Source organism: Cervus canadensis, chromosome 4 (genome assembly GCF_019320065.1).
Source record: "Cervus canadensis isolate Bull #8, Minnesota chromosome 4, ASM1932006v1, whole genome shotgun sequence".
Classification (NCBI taxonomy): Eukaryota; Metazoa; Chordata; class Mammalia; order Artiodactyla; family Cervidae; genus Cervus; species Cervus canadensis.
In genome coordinates, this window is record NC_057389.1 from 77,598,399 (window position 1) to 77,613,188 (window position 14,790).

Genomic DNA, 14,790 nt, shown 5'->3' on the forward strand with positions numbered 1-14,790 from the left:
TATGTATTTAACTTGTATATTATTAAATCTTAGTTAAATATGACTTTTCAAATCTTATTTCAATTCTTCAAAGCTCATATCTTGATAAGGGTAAATTTCTCTAATTGTGAACACAATTATTTACACAATCTGCATATTAATACTATTTTATTATGAAAGCTTAAGAAGATTAAAGATTAGTGATAATTCATATTCTTTTGACTTCAGTGTGTATATTTTAATTTTTAAAGCATATACTAGGAAAAGCTTTATTTTGTGTGAGAAAGCATCAAATTTTATGGTTATGAATTAGCTATGAAGCCTCATTTTCAAGGAGCCATTCAGGACATATGCTGGCACATTCTGTTACCAGCTAGTGATCCAAATGGAGAAAAAATTTCCATGAGAAAGGCAAATTGTCTAATGAAAAGGACCCTAATAATCCAGAGGAGCCTATTGAAAACATTTCAGATCGTCCAGGTTGATGATATGCATTTTGAAATATTTAAAATCAGAAGTCTTTGTTGTTGATCGCTGTGTTTTGTTAATGACCTCACGATTTCACTCTCTTAAATAAAAGCATGCCCTGTTCTGTACAAGATGTTTATTTAAGACAAAGGGGTCCTTCTCCCTTGCTGCAGCTAAAGCACATACCCTGTCTGCTCTGCTCCACCACTCATTTTTCTGACTCATCTTCAGGTTCAAAAAATTATGTATTTGTTTGGCTGTTTGCAAAAACCTTGCAGTATTGTTTTTCTCATGTCTGAATTTGTTCATATTAAAGCTTTCATAATACCCTTCAGTTTCTGTGTTAAACCGATGTTTAAATTGGAAAGAAAGTGGGAACTTTGGCAGTTGAGATAATTCACTTCATCTGGTGGCCAGCTCTGTTAACAATCACATCATATGCCAGCACTTAGACAAGATGAAAAGAGCCCTCGGGGCACTAAAGCTACACGTTCGGAGTGGAGGGAAAATACAGTTAGAGTTCTTTGTTTCATCATTTTATTCTCTAAAATGGGAAATTATTTTGACCGGAATCTTAAAGTGTTCAAAGAACGATTTAAAGGTTATGTGGTGGCTTCGCTGTGGAAGCTGAATGCAGATTTTTGATCAGTATGCTGGACGGAAAGTGTTGCACCCCATGTCAGCAAATGATGTCTTTTATTCCCTGTGTATTGAGTGCTGTGAGGAAATGGTGATATTGTTAGCATATGAATAGCATCAAAGCCCTCCATTGGAAGATAAACCTCCATCTTCTGAAATAGATGCGGGGCCTGCCCTCCTGCATGAAAGCGCCTCTCTTGCCAACAGTGTGCTCCCTCTAACCCCTGAGCGGTTTCTTCCAGAACAGGCACGTTGATATTCTGCACCGAGTTCGCTGGTGCATGACTGCGCATTCCATCACTTAGGAGAGAACATTTTCACATCAGATTGGCTTTGTACAGGAGGCAAGGGAGGAAGGCTATTAGCTAAAATAAATTTTATATTTTAAAGTTTTGTGGCGGGGTGGAATTGGCATTTTCTTTATGGTTTTTATTATTATTTGTCCTAAAAATGAGAGACTGATCTAAGCCGTTGACAAGAAATAGAGTGGGTAACTGCCTGTTCATGTCTGAATGCAGACATGACTCTCTTTCTCTTGCTGGATTCTTCAATCAATCCTGACGTGCCAGCCAGACATAATATGAAAATAATGCATTGGTCCCCTTTTTCTTTGTGTGCATGTTACTGGAGGTTGGTAAGTCCTCCTCATCAAGCTCCTTCTCTTTCCACCTGTCCTGATGATCAACAAATCCTGCGGCTACTCAAGATGGAATTTTAGTTCCACAGCAGAATTACTGAGGCCTTTAAGAGCACCAGTCACATCAAATAGGTCCTAAGATGATAAACTGACAGCTCATAACAGGGCAAGTAATTCCAGATGCCTTGGATGTTTAGTCTGTTAGCTCATTGGGACATGTAAGGAATAGTCAGTTTCCATTAATGTTCAATTTATTATTGGCCAAGATGCTTAGGGTATGATGCTGCTAGTCATTTCCTATAACAACTTTATTTATAGAGGAAGTCTTTTCTGAAAGGTACATGGCTAGAACTTCGTTTCTGAGCTCATATGTTATGCTGACCAAAAATGTCTGTCAAAACTTAAATCAGTGTCATAGGTTATATTTTCATTTTCATTACTCTTGGAGTCCTTTTTTTTTTTTTTTAAATCATGTTGCTAGTGGTTATATTGACATTGAGCAAGGTTTAGGTCAGCTCAGTTCCAGCCTATGGTTTAGACATAAGCAGAGCATAATGTTGACATGATTGATTTCCAGTTACTTTTTCAGTGTGGTTTCTCTTGCATGTTTAAAGACACATCTGTGTACAAAAGCAAAGAAACAACACCTTTGTTTTATAAAGAGCTGAATATACTCTTGATGGAAAACTGTTTTATATCTCATTGTAATAGAGATCTTTTCTTACTTTCTATCTCTCACTCATACACTAAGTAATTGTTCCCATGGTCTCCCTGAGTGATACACATTGACAAAGTGAATCTTGGTGAGTCAAGTTTGTCTGATTGTGAGATTCTGGATTGCTTCCAAATGGGAGATTGGAATAGAAAGAATGAACACAAAGGCTTCTGGGACATGTTAGGAATGTCAAGTACTATCTCCAGATTTTCTAATTAGTGTTCAAGACAAATGTTCAGGAAATTACAAGAGTGTACCTGATTTAACTCAAACTTTAAACATAGTGGATTTTAATAAGAATTAGTATTCTGACTTTTAGGTGATACCATTTTAGGCTTCAGCTTATTTAGTTATATTTTAAGGCTCAAGTTCTTTCTTTCTTATTTTTTTTTTTTAACACACATATTGATGAGCAAATGTCATTGTCTGAACTAGATTTTCCTCTCTGATGAAGAGACTGTTCCATATAAATCTAATCAATGAAGGTGAAAAGATTTAATACTTAATTCAAAAATGGGTAAGTCATGGGAATGGTAAGGCATAAGAGCCTGCTTGTTTTTCTAATTATTTGATCATAATAGCCCATGTAAATATAATAATTTATACATTTTAAACAATGCTTTATGCAGAACTTGGAAGGGCAGAGCTTGGAAAGAACCAAGTGATTTTACTGATAAAAAGAATAGTCCTACTTAATGATGTCAGAGTTGGATGAGCTGATGGTTTCATAAGTCAGAGGTTTCAAGGGATCTCAATTACTGTGAAGTTACTGCCAGCTATCCTGATTGTTTGGGATAGCTGTTAAACATCACACACAGTCATTAATCCCCAGGCTGGCAAAAAAGATGATTAAAGTGGCCTGTAAAAATAAGAACTATCATACTAGCAGATTAAAAAAAAAATCACTTGGCCAAGTATTGTTTTGAGACTAAATAGAGTATGGAAAAATGTTCCACCAGTGCATTTCAGAGCATATACCCCACCCTTTTCTGTAAATAATGATTGAATAAGGTCATATTTCTGTCCTAGAATCAGGACTTTAGTGATTTGGTAATTTGCCAGCAAGTCTAGGGACTAATTTTAGAGCCTGATAAAGCTTTGAAAGCATCTCTATATGTTTCATTCTATAATATTACTAATAATCTCAACTCCCCAAACCCACCCTTCTCCTGGTTAGGCAAGAATTCCTTTTTAAGGTCACAGAGAAATTTGAAGTTTCTAATTATGAACCTCAAAAAATTACAGAGAGAACAAAAGTGAGAGAGAGATAAAGAGAGATATTCCCTGTGTGATCATGTGTCTGTGGGGAGGGGCAAGAGATCGCTGAATAATTTCTAAGCCACCTTCAAAGTGTATTTTTATTCAGAAGTTTACTGAGTTATTTCTAGTTCTCTTTTAAACTATTTCCTTTCTATTCTTATAAAGCATCATTATTTAGCAAGGACTTCAGAACACTTTTATTTCAAAATAAGATAGCAGCCTATATGTGCTGTGCTGTGCTTAGTCGCTCAGTTAAGTCCTACTCTTTGCGACCCCATGGACTGTAGCCCACCAGGCTCCTCTGTCCATGGGGATTCTTCAGGCAAGAATACTGGAGTGAGTTGCCATGCCCTCCTCCAGGGGAATCTTTCCAAGTCAGGGATCAAACCCAGGTCTCACTCACTGCAGGCAGATTCTTTACCATCTGAACCATCAGGGAAGCCCAAGAATACTGGAGTAGGTAGCCTATCCCTTCTCCAGGGGAACTTCCTGACCCAGAAATTGAACCAGGGTCTCCTGCATGGAAGGTGGATTCTTACCCTGCTGAGTTACCAGGGAAGCCCAACAGCCTATATAAACTACCTACAATTCTTCAGGAACAGCTTTTTTATCTAACATTTAAAAAATTAGATCACTATATTCTTTTGCTTTATTCAAATTGTATATTAATTGGTCAAATGAACTATTTGGGGGAGCTAATAATTAGGAAAAGCATGCAGAAACATCTAGGTACTTAATGGGGAAACAATGGAAACAGTGACAGATTTTATTTTGGGGGGCTCCAAAATCACTGCAGATGATGACTGCAGCCATGAAATTAAAAGACTCTTGCTCCTTGGAAGAAAAGTTATGACCAACCTAGACAGAATATTAAAAAGCAGAGACATTACTTTGCTAGCAAAGGTCCATTTAGTCAAAGCTATGGTTTTTCCAATAGTCATGTATGGATGTGAGAGTTGGACTATAAAGAAAGCTGAGTGCCGAAGAACTGATGCTTTTGAACTATGGTGTTGGAGAAGACTCTTGAGAGTCCATTGGACTGCAAGGAGATCCAACCAGTCCATCCTAAAGGAAATCAGTCCTGAATATTCACTGGAAGGACTGATGCTGAAGCTGAAACTCCAATATTTTGGCCATCTGATGCGAAGAACTGACTCACTAGAAAAGACCCTGATGCTGGGAAATTTTGAAGGCCGGAGGAGAAGGGGACAACAGAGGATAAGATGGCTGGATGGCATCACCGCCTCAATGGACATGAGTTTGAGCAAGCTCTGGGAGTTGGTGAGAGACAGGGAGGCCTGGCATGCTGCAGTCCATGGGGTTGCAAAGAGTTGGACATTACTGAGCGACTGAACTGACTGACTGACTTGAGGAAATATTTTAATGTCATGTGTATGGCTCAAAAATATACTAACATGATTTAAAATATGCTACTTTATGAATCAAGTAGAAATTTCACTTTGTAATAGGGAAACATTTTGAGTACCAAATAAATAATTATAAATTATTTTTCTTCATTGAATAACTAGGAATTATTGAATCAGTTCAGTTCTGTTCAGTTCAGTCACTCAGTCGTGTTTAACCCTTTGTGACGCCATGGACTGCAACACAGCATGCCTCCCTGTCCATCACCAACTCCCAGAGCTTACTCAAACTTATGCCCATTGAGTCAGTGATGCCATCCAACCAGCTCATCCTCTGTCATTCCCTTCTCTTCCCACCTTCAATCTTTCCCAGTATCAGGGTCTTTTCAAATGAGTCAGTTCTTCGCATCAGGTGGCCAAAATATTGGAGTTTCAGCTTCAGCATCAGTCCTTCCAATGAACACCCAGGACTGATTTCCTTTAGGATGGACTGGTTGGATCTCCTTGCAGTCCAAGGGACTCTCAAGAGTCTTCTCCAACACCACAGTTCAAAAGCATCAGTTCTTTGGCGCTCAGCTTTCTTTATAGTCCAACTCTCACATCCATACGTGACTACTGGAAAAACCATAACCTTGACTAGGTGGAGCTTTGTTGGCAATGTAATGTCTCTGCTTTTTAATATGTTGTCTAATTTGGTCATAAGTTTCCTTCTAAGGAGCAAGCGTGTTTTTATTTCATGGCTGCAGTCACCATCTGCAGTGATTTTGGAGCCCCCCAAAATAAAGTCTGTCACTGTTTTCACTGTTTCCCCATCTATTTGCCATGAGATGATGGGACTGGATGCCATGATCTTTGTTTTCTGAATGTTGAGTTTTAAGCCAACTTTTTCCCTCTCCTCTTTCACTTTCATCAAGAGGCTCTTTAGTTTTTCTTTGCTTTCTGCCATAAGGGTTCTGTCATCTGCATATCTGAGGTTATTGATATTTCTCCCAGCAATCTTGATTCCAGCTTGTCCTTCTTCCAGCCCAGCGTTTCTCATGATGTACTGTGCATATAAGTTAAATAAACATGGTGACAGTATACAGGCTTGACGTACTCCTTTTCCTATTTGGAACCAGTCTGTTGTTCCATGTCCAGTTCTAACTGTTGCTTCCTGACCTGCATGCAGGTTTCTCAAGAGGCAGGTTAGGTGGTCTGGTATTCCCATCTCCTTCAGAATTTTCCACAGTTTATTGTGATCCACACAGTCAAAGGCTTTGGCATACTCAATAAAGCAGAAATAGATGTTCTTCTGGAACTCTGTTGCTGTTTTGATGATCCAATGGATGATGGCAATTTGATCTCTGGTTCCTCTGCCTTTTCTAAAACCAGCTTGAACATCTGGAAGTTCATGGTTTGCATATTATTGAAGCCTGGCTTGGAGAATTTTGAGCATTACTTTGCTAGCGTGTGAGATGAGTGCAATTGTGCAATAGTTTGAGCATTTTTTTGGCATTGTCTTTCTTAGGGATTGGAATGAATCCATTCCAATCCTGTGGCCACTGCTGAGTTTTCCAAATTTGCTGGCATATTGAATTGTAGCACTTTCACAACATTGTCTTTTAGGATTTGAAATAGCTCAACTGGAATTCCATCACCTCTACTAGCTTTGTTTGTAGTGATGCCTTCTAAAGCCCACTTGAGTTCACATTCCAGGATGTCTGGCCCTATGTATGGGTTGGCAGTGGTTTGCCACAGGGACAGTAGCTCTGGGTGTGGGTATGGCATAAGTCCTCTTGGAGGAGGTTGCCATTACCTCACCATAGAGCTGTCAGAACTTACATAGGACTGGGAAATAGACTCTTGGAGGACACAACAGAAACTCGTGCACCAGGACCCAGGAGAAAGGGACAGTGATGCCACAGGAGACTTGCCTGTGGGTGTCCAGGAGTCTCCAGTGAAGGTGTGGTTCGGTGGTGGCCTGCTGCAGGGTTGGGGGCATGGACTGTGGCAGTACATGCATGGGATCTTTTGAGGGAGGTCACCATTATCTTCATTACCTCCCCCATAGTTTGGCCCAGGTAAATAGCAGGGAGGGAATGCAGCTCCACCCATCAACAGAAAATTGGATTGAAGATTTACTGAGCATGGCCCTGTCCATCAGAACAAGACCCAGTATCCCCCTCAGTCAGTCTATCCCATCAGGAAGTGTTCATAAGCCTCTTATCCTTCTTCAATCAGTCTGTCCAACTCTTTGCGACCCATGGACTGTAGCCTGCCAGGCTCCTCTGTCCATGCCTGCCAGGCTCCTCTGTCCATGGAATTTTCCAGGCAAGAATACTGGAGTGGGTTGCCATTTCCTTCTCCAGGGTATCTTCCCGACCCAGGGACCGAACCCTGGTCTCCTGCACTGCAGGCAGATTCTTTACTGTCTGAGCCACCAGGGAAGTGGGTGGGAGTCCATCAGAGGGCAGACAGACTGAAAACCACAGTCACAGAAAACTAACCAACCTAATCACGTGGATCACAGTCTTGTCTAACTCAATGAAACTATGAGTTATTGAATAATCTATAATAAAGAGCATGGAGGATGCCAACTGTATTTCAGTGACTCAAAATCAGGCAGGCATCCATTTATTCATTCACTGTCATAAACATTTATTGAGGGTAGCAGGTATAGAGCAGAAGACAACGTTCAGTTCAGTTCAGTTGCTCAGTCATGTCCAACTCTTTGCGACCCCATGGACTGCAGCACACCAGGCCTCCCTGTCCATCACCAACTCCCAGAGTTTACTCAAACTCATGCCCATTGAGTCGGTGATGCCATCCAACCATCTCACCCTCTGTTGTCCCCTTCTCCTCCTACCTTCAATCTTTCCCACTATCAGGGTCTTTTCCAATGAGTCAGTTCTTCACATCAGGTGGCCAAAGTGTTGGAGTTTCAGCCTCAACATCAGTCCTTCCAATGAACATTCAGGACTGATTTCCTTTAGGATGGACTGGTTGGATCTTCTTGCAATCCAAGGGACTCTCAAGAGTCTTCTCCAACACCACAGTTCAGAAGCATCAATTCTTTGGTGCTCAGCTTTCTTTATATTCCAGTTCTCACATCCATACATGACTAGAGGACAAGGTATGAAATGGAAAAAGCCCATTGATTAGGGTAAGTAATGATAAAAGCTTGGATGATAAGGGCAGGAAAGAGGAGAGGGGAAGTAGGGGGCTTTAAGAGATGTCGAGGAGGAACAGTGGGATGTAAGTGAAACTACAGACGCACCAGTACTGATCAGCTTGAATGTTAGAACACTTATGGGAGGTTTGTCCTTTATCTATGAGGTCAGAATATTACACTCTATGAGCTCAAGAAGAGGCTCTGTGGGGTTAGCCTGTTCAACATGCTATCACTTTGCCTTCCCTGTGATTGATATCTCTTGGGAAACCACTATTCCACTAAGCACAGAGGTTGTTTGTCAGTCTCTACTGCTATGAATATCTTTCTGGTATGAAAGAGGTGATGCTGTTGGGCAAGGAGATATTATTCCTTACCCAAAGTATGGGCAAGAATATTGTTCTAATTCCCCATGGTTCAAAAGTGTTCATTAAAATACTAAAATGATGCATTTTATGAGACACAGGAAAAACTCCAAGTATACAGTCCCCATTACTTCCTACTCCCACAGCCATACTCCCAGAAGTAGCCACTAAAGCTCAAGAAGATATGTTAAATTCTCAAGACAGTATGTTAACACAAGAGAGTATATTACAATATATTAATATTCTCTGTTTTTTTTTGCTATTCTTTGTACATGGACTTTTCTGTGTTTAACCTGAAGCATCACTTTGCCTTAAGGAATAGGGTTAGAATTTTTAGAGTAGCGCTGCAAAGAGTCTTGGAGAAGGCAACGGAAACCTGCTCCAGTACTCTTGCCTGGAAAATCCCATGGACGGAGGAGCGTGGTAGGCTGCAGTCCATGGGGTCGTGAAGAGTCGGACACGACTGAAGCGACTTAGCAGCAGCAGCAGCAGCAGAGTCTATACTCAGCTTTTGATACTTACCAGAGATACTTGAGGTCAAAGCAAAGTGATAGACTTGAAGTCTTGCAATATCTGAGAGAGACAGAAGCTCCCCAAATTCCTTTACCTACCCCTCTAACACATTGAAAGGGGCAGACTTGGTGGATAAGACCATAGAAAATAATATACGTTAAGTAGGGCAAAGGAGGACCAGAGAAGAGAGAGCACACGCTCTAGAAATGCTCCTCCTGTTCGTGTGGGGTGGTTGCTGAATACAGGAGACTGAAGGGGGAAATGTGACCAGATCTATATTCCCTGGGCTTTTCACTGTAGTGCAGACATGGTGCTCAATTGACTGAGAGGAATGTTTGTTCCTTGGTTGGGGCGGTAGAGGAAGGTATTCTGCAAGCCTTACGAACCAGTCTGGGGGTTGGCGACACGAAGGTAAATTCAGTGGCCCAACCTAGCTAGGTGGAAGGAGTCAGAGTTTATTTTCTGAGCACTCCTGAGTTCCCAGAAAAGAAACAGAAGCTGGTTAAGCTGATCATCAGTGGTCTCTGGCCTTTTGTGGCAAGGGGTGAGGTGCCCTGGCAGCAGAAGCCACAGTGTTCAGAAGCTATGACGACAGAGATCCAGGTGGGGAGCAGAGAAGATGCTCAGAGAGTTCCTCATTGCCTTTCAGAACCGGGCTGATGCATACTAGCCAGGTAGCATCAGCGGGGCTGGCTGGTACTCATTAGTTGAGATGAACAAGAGGAGACTGCTGGCAGATCTAAGGACGCTATTTTGCCTTCAGTCTCGTTGCTTTAAAGTACAGATGACACAATTTTCTTTCCCCTAACTACTTGTCATCTGGGAGGAGCAGAGGAAATGCATGGAAATCAAAAGGGTGAAATTTTACTAAAAAAGCTTTAAAATTATTGAATTGGGTTGAATTTACTGGTTTGGACTAAAATATAGGTTTCTGCGACTGACCAGGTGGGGAACGCATGGGGTTCATGAAATTGCCTATCTATAAGAAATAAAGTAGCTGCTTTGAGCATCTGAATGCAGTTTGAGTGAACTAACTGGATGTCGGACCTTGTGTCTCGTAACTGCTTTTTATCATATACTCTATTTGTGTGCCTTTTTATTCTGCCTCTTGGGAAATTTACTCAAATTTTTCTTCCCAAATTCCTATCAAAATTTTAATTTTGATACTAATATTTTTAATTTTGAGGAAAATTTTCTTGATTTCTGATAGTTCCTATCACAGAAGGTTCTACTTTTACTTGTTATGGATTTAATATTCTGTCACATCCCTGCTGTTATCATGAGAGTTTTTAAACAATTCTCTGTACAATCGTACAATCTGTACAGTTCTTTAAACAATTCTCTTTCAAACAGTTCTCTTTTGTGGATTGTCTTTGTTTCTTCTGAGGTCACCTGTTCTGTTTGTTCTTCCTGGCCCTTCTCTCTTTTAATGTTTACAGATTTATGTAGAAGACATCAAAAAGCCTAGATTGAGTGTCTGAAGCTCCAAATGGGTCTCTGTAATTCATTCCTCACCAGGCATCAGAGCACTCAGTCCAACTGTTTGTTCAGCCCATGGTTATGTTCTTACAGTTTGATGTGAAGATGGTAAATACAGGAGAGGAGGAACTCAATGGTCAAACTCACCTCTCCAATGGTTTTTTATACTCTCATGATTTCCAAAATTATATTTCAGTCTAAATTTCTCTGCTGAAATTCAGATGCAAGTATCCAGTTACACACTGGACATTTTCACGTGGGTGTAGGGCCCTTACATGTATCAGCCCACCTCTCGGAGTCTCCTTTTCTTCCTCCTCCCATATATGTTATCTCAGTGCATGGCCTGACCATCCACTTGGTATTCCAAGCCAAAAACCTGGCGGCCATTATCAACTCTTTTCTCATCTTTCAATCAACCATCCAGTTCTATCAGTTCTGCTTCCAGAATATCTCTTGAATTTTTCCACTTCTTTTATCTCCTTTACCCATAGAACATGTGTACGTCCTGACCACTATAATTACACATTTGAATGATCACAGCATCTCTTTATCTGGTCTTCCTTCTTCCAGTCTCTGTATATACTCAGTTCTTTCTCCAGAATGAACTTCTAAGATGAAAAATCTGACTATAAGATTCCAAATTGATCATCACCCATTTCAATGATTGTCCATTGATCTGAAGGTAAATCTTGAGCATCTTACTCTGGCTTACAAAACCCTTTATGATCTGACCCCTGGTCACTCATCTGATTGATCTTTCAGATGAGTTGTTGTTCTACCTCACCTTCTGTAACCTAGTCATACCAAGCCTCTTGTAGAATTCAGAATGCATTTTGCTCTCTCTTACTCTGATACTGTTATTTACAAGCTGCACAGTGAAAGTGGGGCTTATGAAATTGAAAAGGCCAAAGTTATAAGAGGAAGTTGAAGAGAAAGTTCTGAAATAGGATAAAGGGATCATGAGCACCAAATGAAGCAAAGAGAGCAAGTAAGATACAGAAGAAAAAGTGCCTGTTAATTTTTACAATAGTGAAATATGAAATTGTGTTTACTTGTTAAATTGGAAGGGATTCTCAGGTGGCTCAGTGGTAAAGAACTGGCCCGCCAATGCAGAAGATGCGTGTTCAATTCCTAGGTCAGGAAGATCCTCTGGAGAAGGAAATGGCAGCCCTGTCCAGTATTCTTGTCTGGAAAATCCCATGGACAGAGGACCCTGGCCAGCTACAGTCCATGAGGTTCCAAAGAGTTGAACATCACTGAGCACGCACACACTGATCAGTAAGTTTTTTCATTTTCAAAATTAATTGTTAGAGCCTCTGTCTTTATTTGAAAATAGACAATGACTAAATAGTATTCACAAACTGTAGAATTTAAAAGATGGTCATTTTGTGAACTTATTGAAATCAGTGATCATTAGTGGAGGCAGATTGGTATGGATTAAAAAGAGGATGTGAGGTGAGGAAGTGAACATAGTGTTTGTGACAACTCTTCTAATATATAGGACTATGGTGTGAAGGAGTGAAATATGGTGATTAAAGTACAGATAGAGTGTTTATTATGTATCTCTGTATTGAGGTGGTATAGATGTGAGCATACTTATATGCTGACAAGAAGTCAAAGCCACATTAGGTTCTCAGATTGATTTCTTTATGCCTGCATTCCCAGTTTTCAGACATCACCCCCCACCCCCCACCCCTCACCCCTGCTGATACTGCCAACTCCAGGGAAGAGCATAGTATAGGTTCTTGTTGGGACCTTCTTCTCCCCTAACATCACTTACATGCCTGTTGACTTAACGGACCCTAGCTCTAGATGGCAAGATGTAGCTTCCCCATCCCCTTCATGCACCCCCTGTAGGAGTCAACTTCCTGTTGTCCCTGTGGGATGTGGGGGATTGTCTTCCATCCGGTCATCAGTTGCTTTACGCCATTGCCTTTCCCACTCTCCTTGGGTTCATCACGTGGGTCTCAGTTCACTTTGCCAGTGTTCCTACTTAAAGTAGGTTTTAGCTAAAGGTTTAGGGGATAGTAGAGAGGCCATACCACATAAAGAGGAAACATCTATTAACACATTCTTTTTTTTCTTTTTTAAATTTTTTTATTAGTTGGAGGCTAATTACTTCACAACATTTCAGTGGGTTTTGTCATACATTGATATGAATCAGCCATAGATTTACACTTATTCCCCATCCCGATCCCCCCTCCCACCTCCCTCTCCACCCGATTCCTCTGGGTCTTCCCAGTGTACCAGGCCAGAGCACTTGTCTCATGCATCCCACCTGGGCTGGTGATCTGTTTCACCATAGATAGTATACATGCTCTTCTTTTGAAACATCCCACCCTCACCTTCTCGCACAGAGTTCAAAAGTCTGTTCTGTATTTCTGTGTCTCTTTTTCTGTTTTGCATATAGGGTTATCGTTACCATCTTTCTAAATTCCATATATATGTGTTAGTATGCTGTAATGTTCTTTATCTTTCTGGCTTACTTCACTCTGTATAAGGGGGCTCCAGTTTCATCCATCTCATTAGGACTGGTTCAAATGAATTCTTTTTGACGGCTGAGTAATATTCCATGGTGTATATGTACCACAGCTTCCTTATCCATTCATCTGCTGATGGGCATCTAGGTTGCTTCCATGTCCTGGCTATTATAAACAGTGCTGCGATGAACATTGGGGTGCACGTGTCTCTTTCAGATCTGGTTTCCTCAGTGTGTATGCCCAGAAGTGGTATTGCTGGGTCATATGGCAGTTCTATTTCCAGTTTTTTAAGGAATCTCCACACTGTTTTCCATAGTGGCTGTACTAGTTTGCATTCCCACCAACAGTGTAAGAGGGTTCCCTTTTCTCCACACCCTCTCCAGCATTTATTGCTTGTAGACTTTTGGATAGCAGCCATCCTGACTGGTGTGTAATGGTACCTCATTGTGGTTTTGATTTGCATTTCTCTGATAATGAGTGATGTTGAGCATCTTTTCATGTGTTTGTTAGCCATCTGTATGTCTTCTTTGGAGAAATGTCTGTTTAGTTCTTTGGCCCATTTTTTGATTGGGTCATTTATTTTTTCTGGAATTGAGCTGCAGGAGTTGCTTGTATATTTTTGAGATTAATCCTTTGTCTGTTTCTTCATTTGCTATTATTTTCTCCCAATCTGAGGGCTGTCTTTTCACCTTACTTATAGTTTCCTTTGTAGTGCAAAAGCTTTTAAGTTTCATTAGGTCCCATTTGTTTAGTTTTGCTTTTATTTCCAATATTCTGGGAGGTGGGTCATAGAGGATCTTGCTGTGATTTATGTCGGAGAGTGTTTTGCCTATGTTCTCCTCTAGGAGTTTTATAGTTTCTGGTCTTACATTTAGATCTTTAATCCATTTTGAGTTTATTTTTGTGTATGGTGTTAGAAAGTGTTCTAGTTTCATTCTTTTACAAGTGGTTGACCAGTTTTCCCAGCACCACTTGTTAAAGAGGTTGTCTTTTTTCCATTGTATATCCTTGCCTCCTTTGTCAAAGATAAGGTGTCCATAGGTTCGTGGATTTATCTCTGGGCTTTCTATTCTGTTCCATTGATCTATATGTCTGTCTTTGTGCCAGTACCATACTGTCTTGATGACTGTGGCTTTGTAGTAGAGTCTGAAGTCAGGCAGGTTGATTCCTCCAGTTCCATTCTTCTTCTCAAGATTACTTTGGCTATTCGAGGTTTTTTGTATTTCCATACAAATTGTGAAATTCTTTGGTCTAGTTCTGTGAAAAATACCGTTGGTAGCTTGATAAGGATTGCATTGAATCTATAGATTGCTTTGGGTAGAATAGCCATTTTGACAATATTGATTCTTCCAATCCATGAACACAGTATGTTTCTCCATCTGTTTGTGTCCTCTTTCATTTCTTTCATCAGTGGTTTATAGTTTTCTATGTATAGGTCTTTTGTTTCTTTAGGTAGATATACTCCTAAGTATTTTATTCTTTTTGTTGCAATGGTGAATGGTATTGTTTCCTTAATTTCTCTTTCTGTTTTCTCATTGTTAGTATATAGGAATGCAAGGGATTTTCGTGTGTTAATTTTATATCCTGCAACTTTACTATATTCATTGATTAGCTCTAGTAATTTTCTGGTAGAATCTTTAGGGTTTTCTATGTAGAGGATCATGTCATCTGCAAATAGCGAGAGTTTAACTTCTTCTTTTCCTATCTGGATTCCTTTTACTTCTTTTTTTGCTCTGATTGCTG

General features: G+C 40.3%; 1 long non-coding RNA gene across 1 annotated transcript in view; it reads left to right on the forward strand.

Annotated features, from left to right (window-relative positions):
• LOC122440097 overlaps positions 1-14,790 on the forward strand; it is a 73,044-nt gene that overhangs the window by 28,377 nt on the left and 29,877 nt on the right. The gene's annotated exons all lie outside the window — the stretch shown is intronic.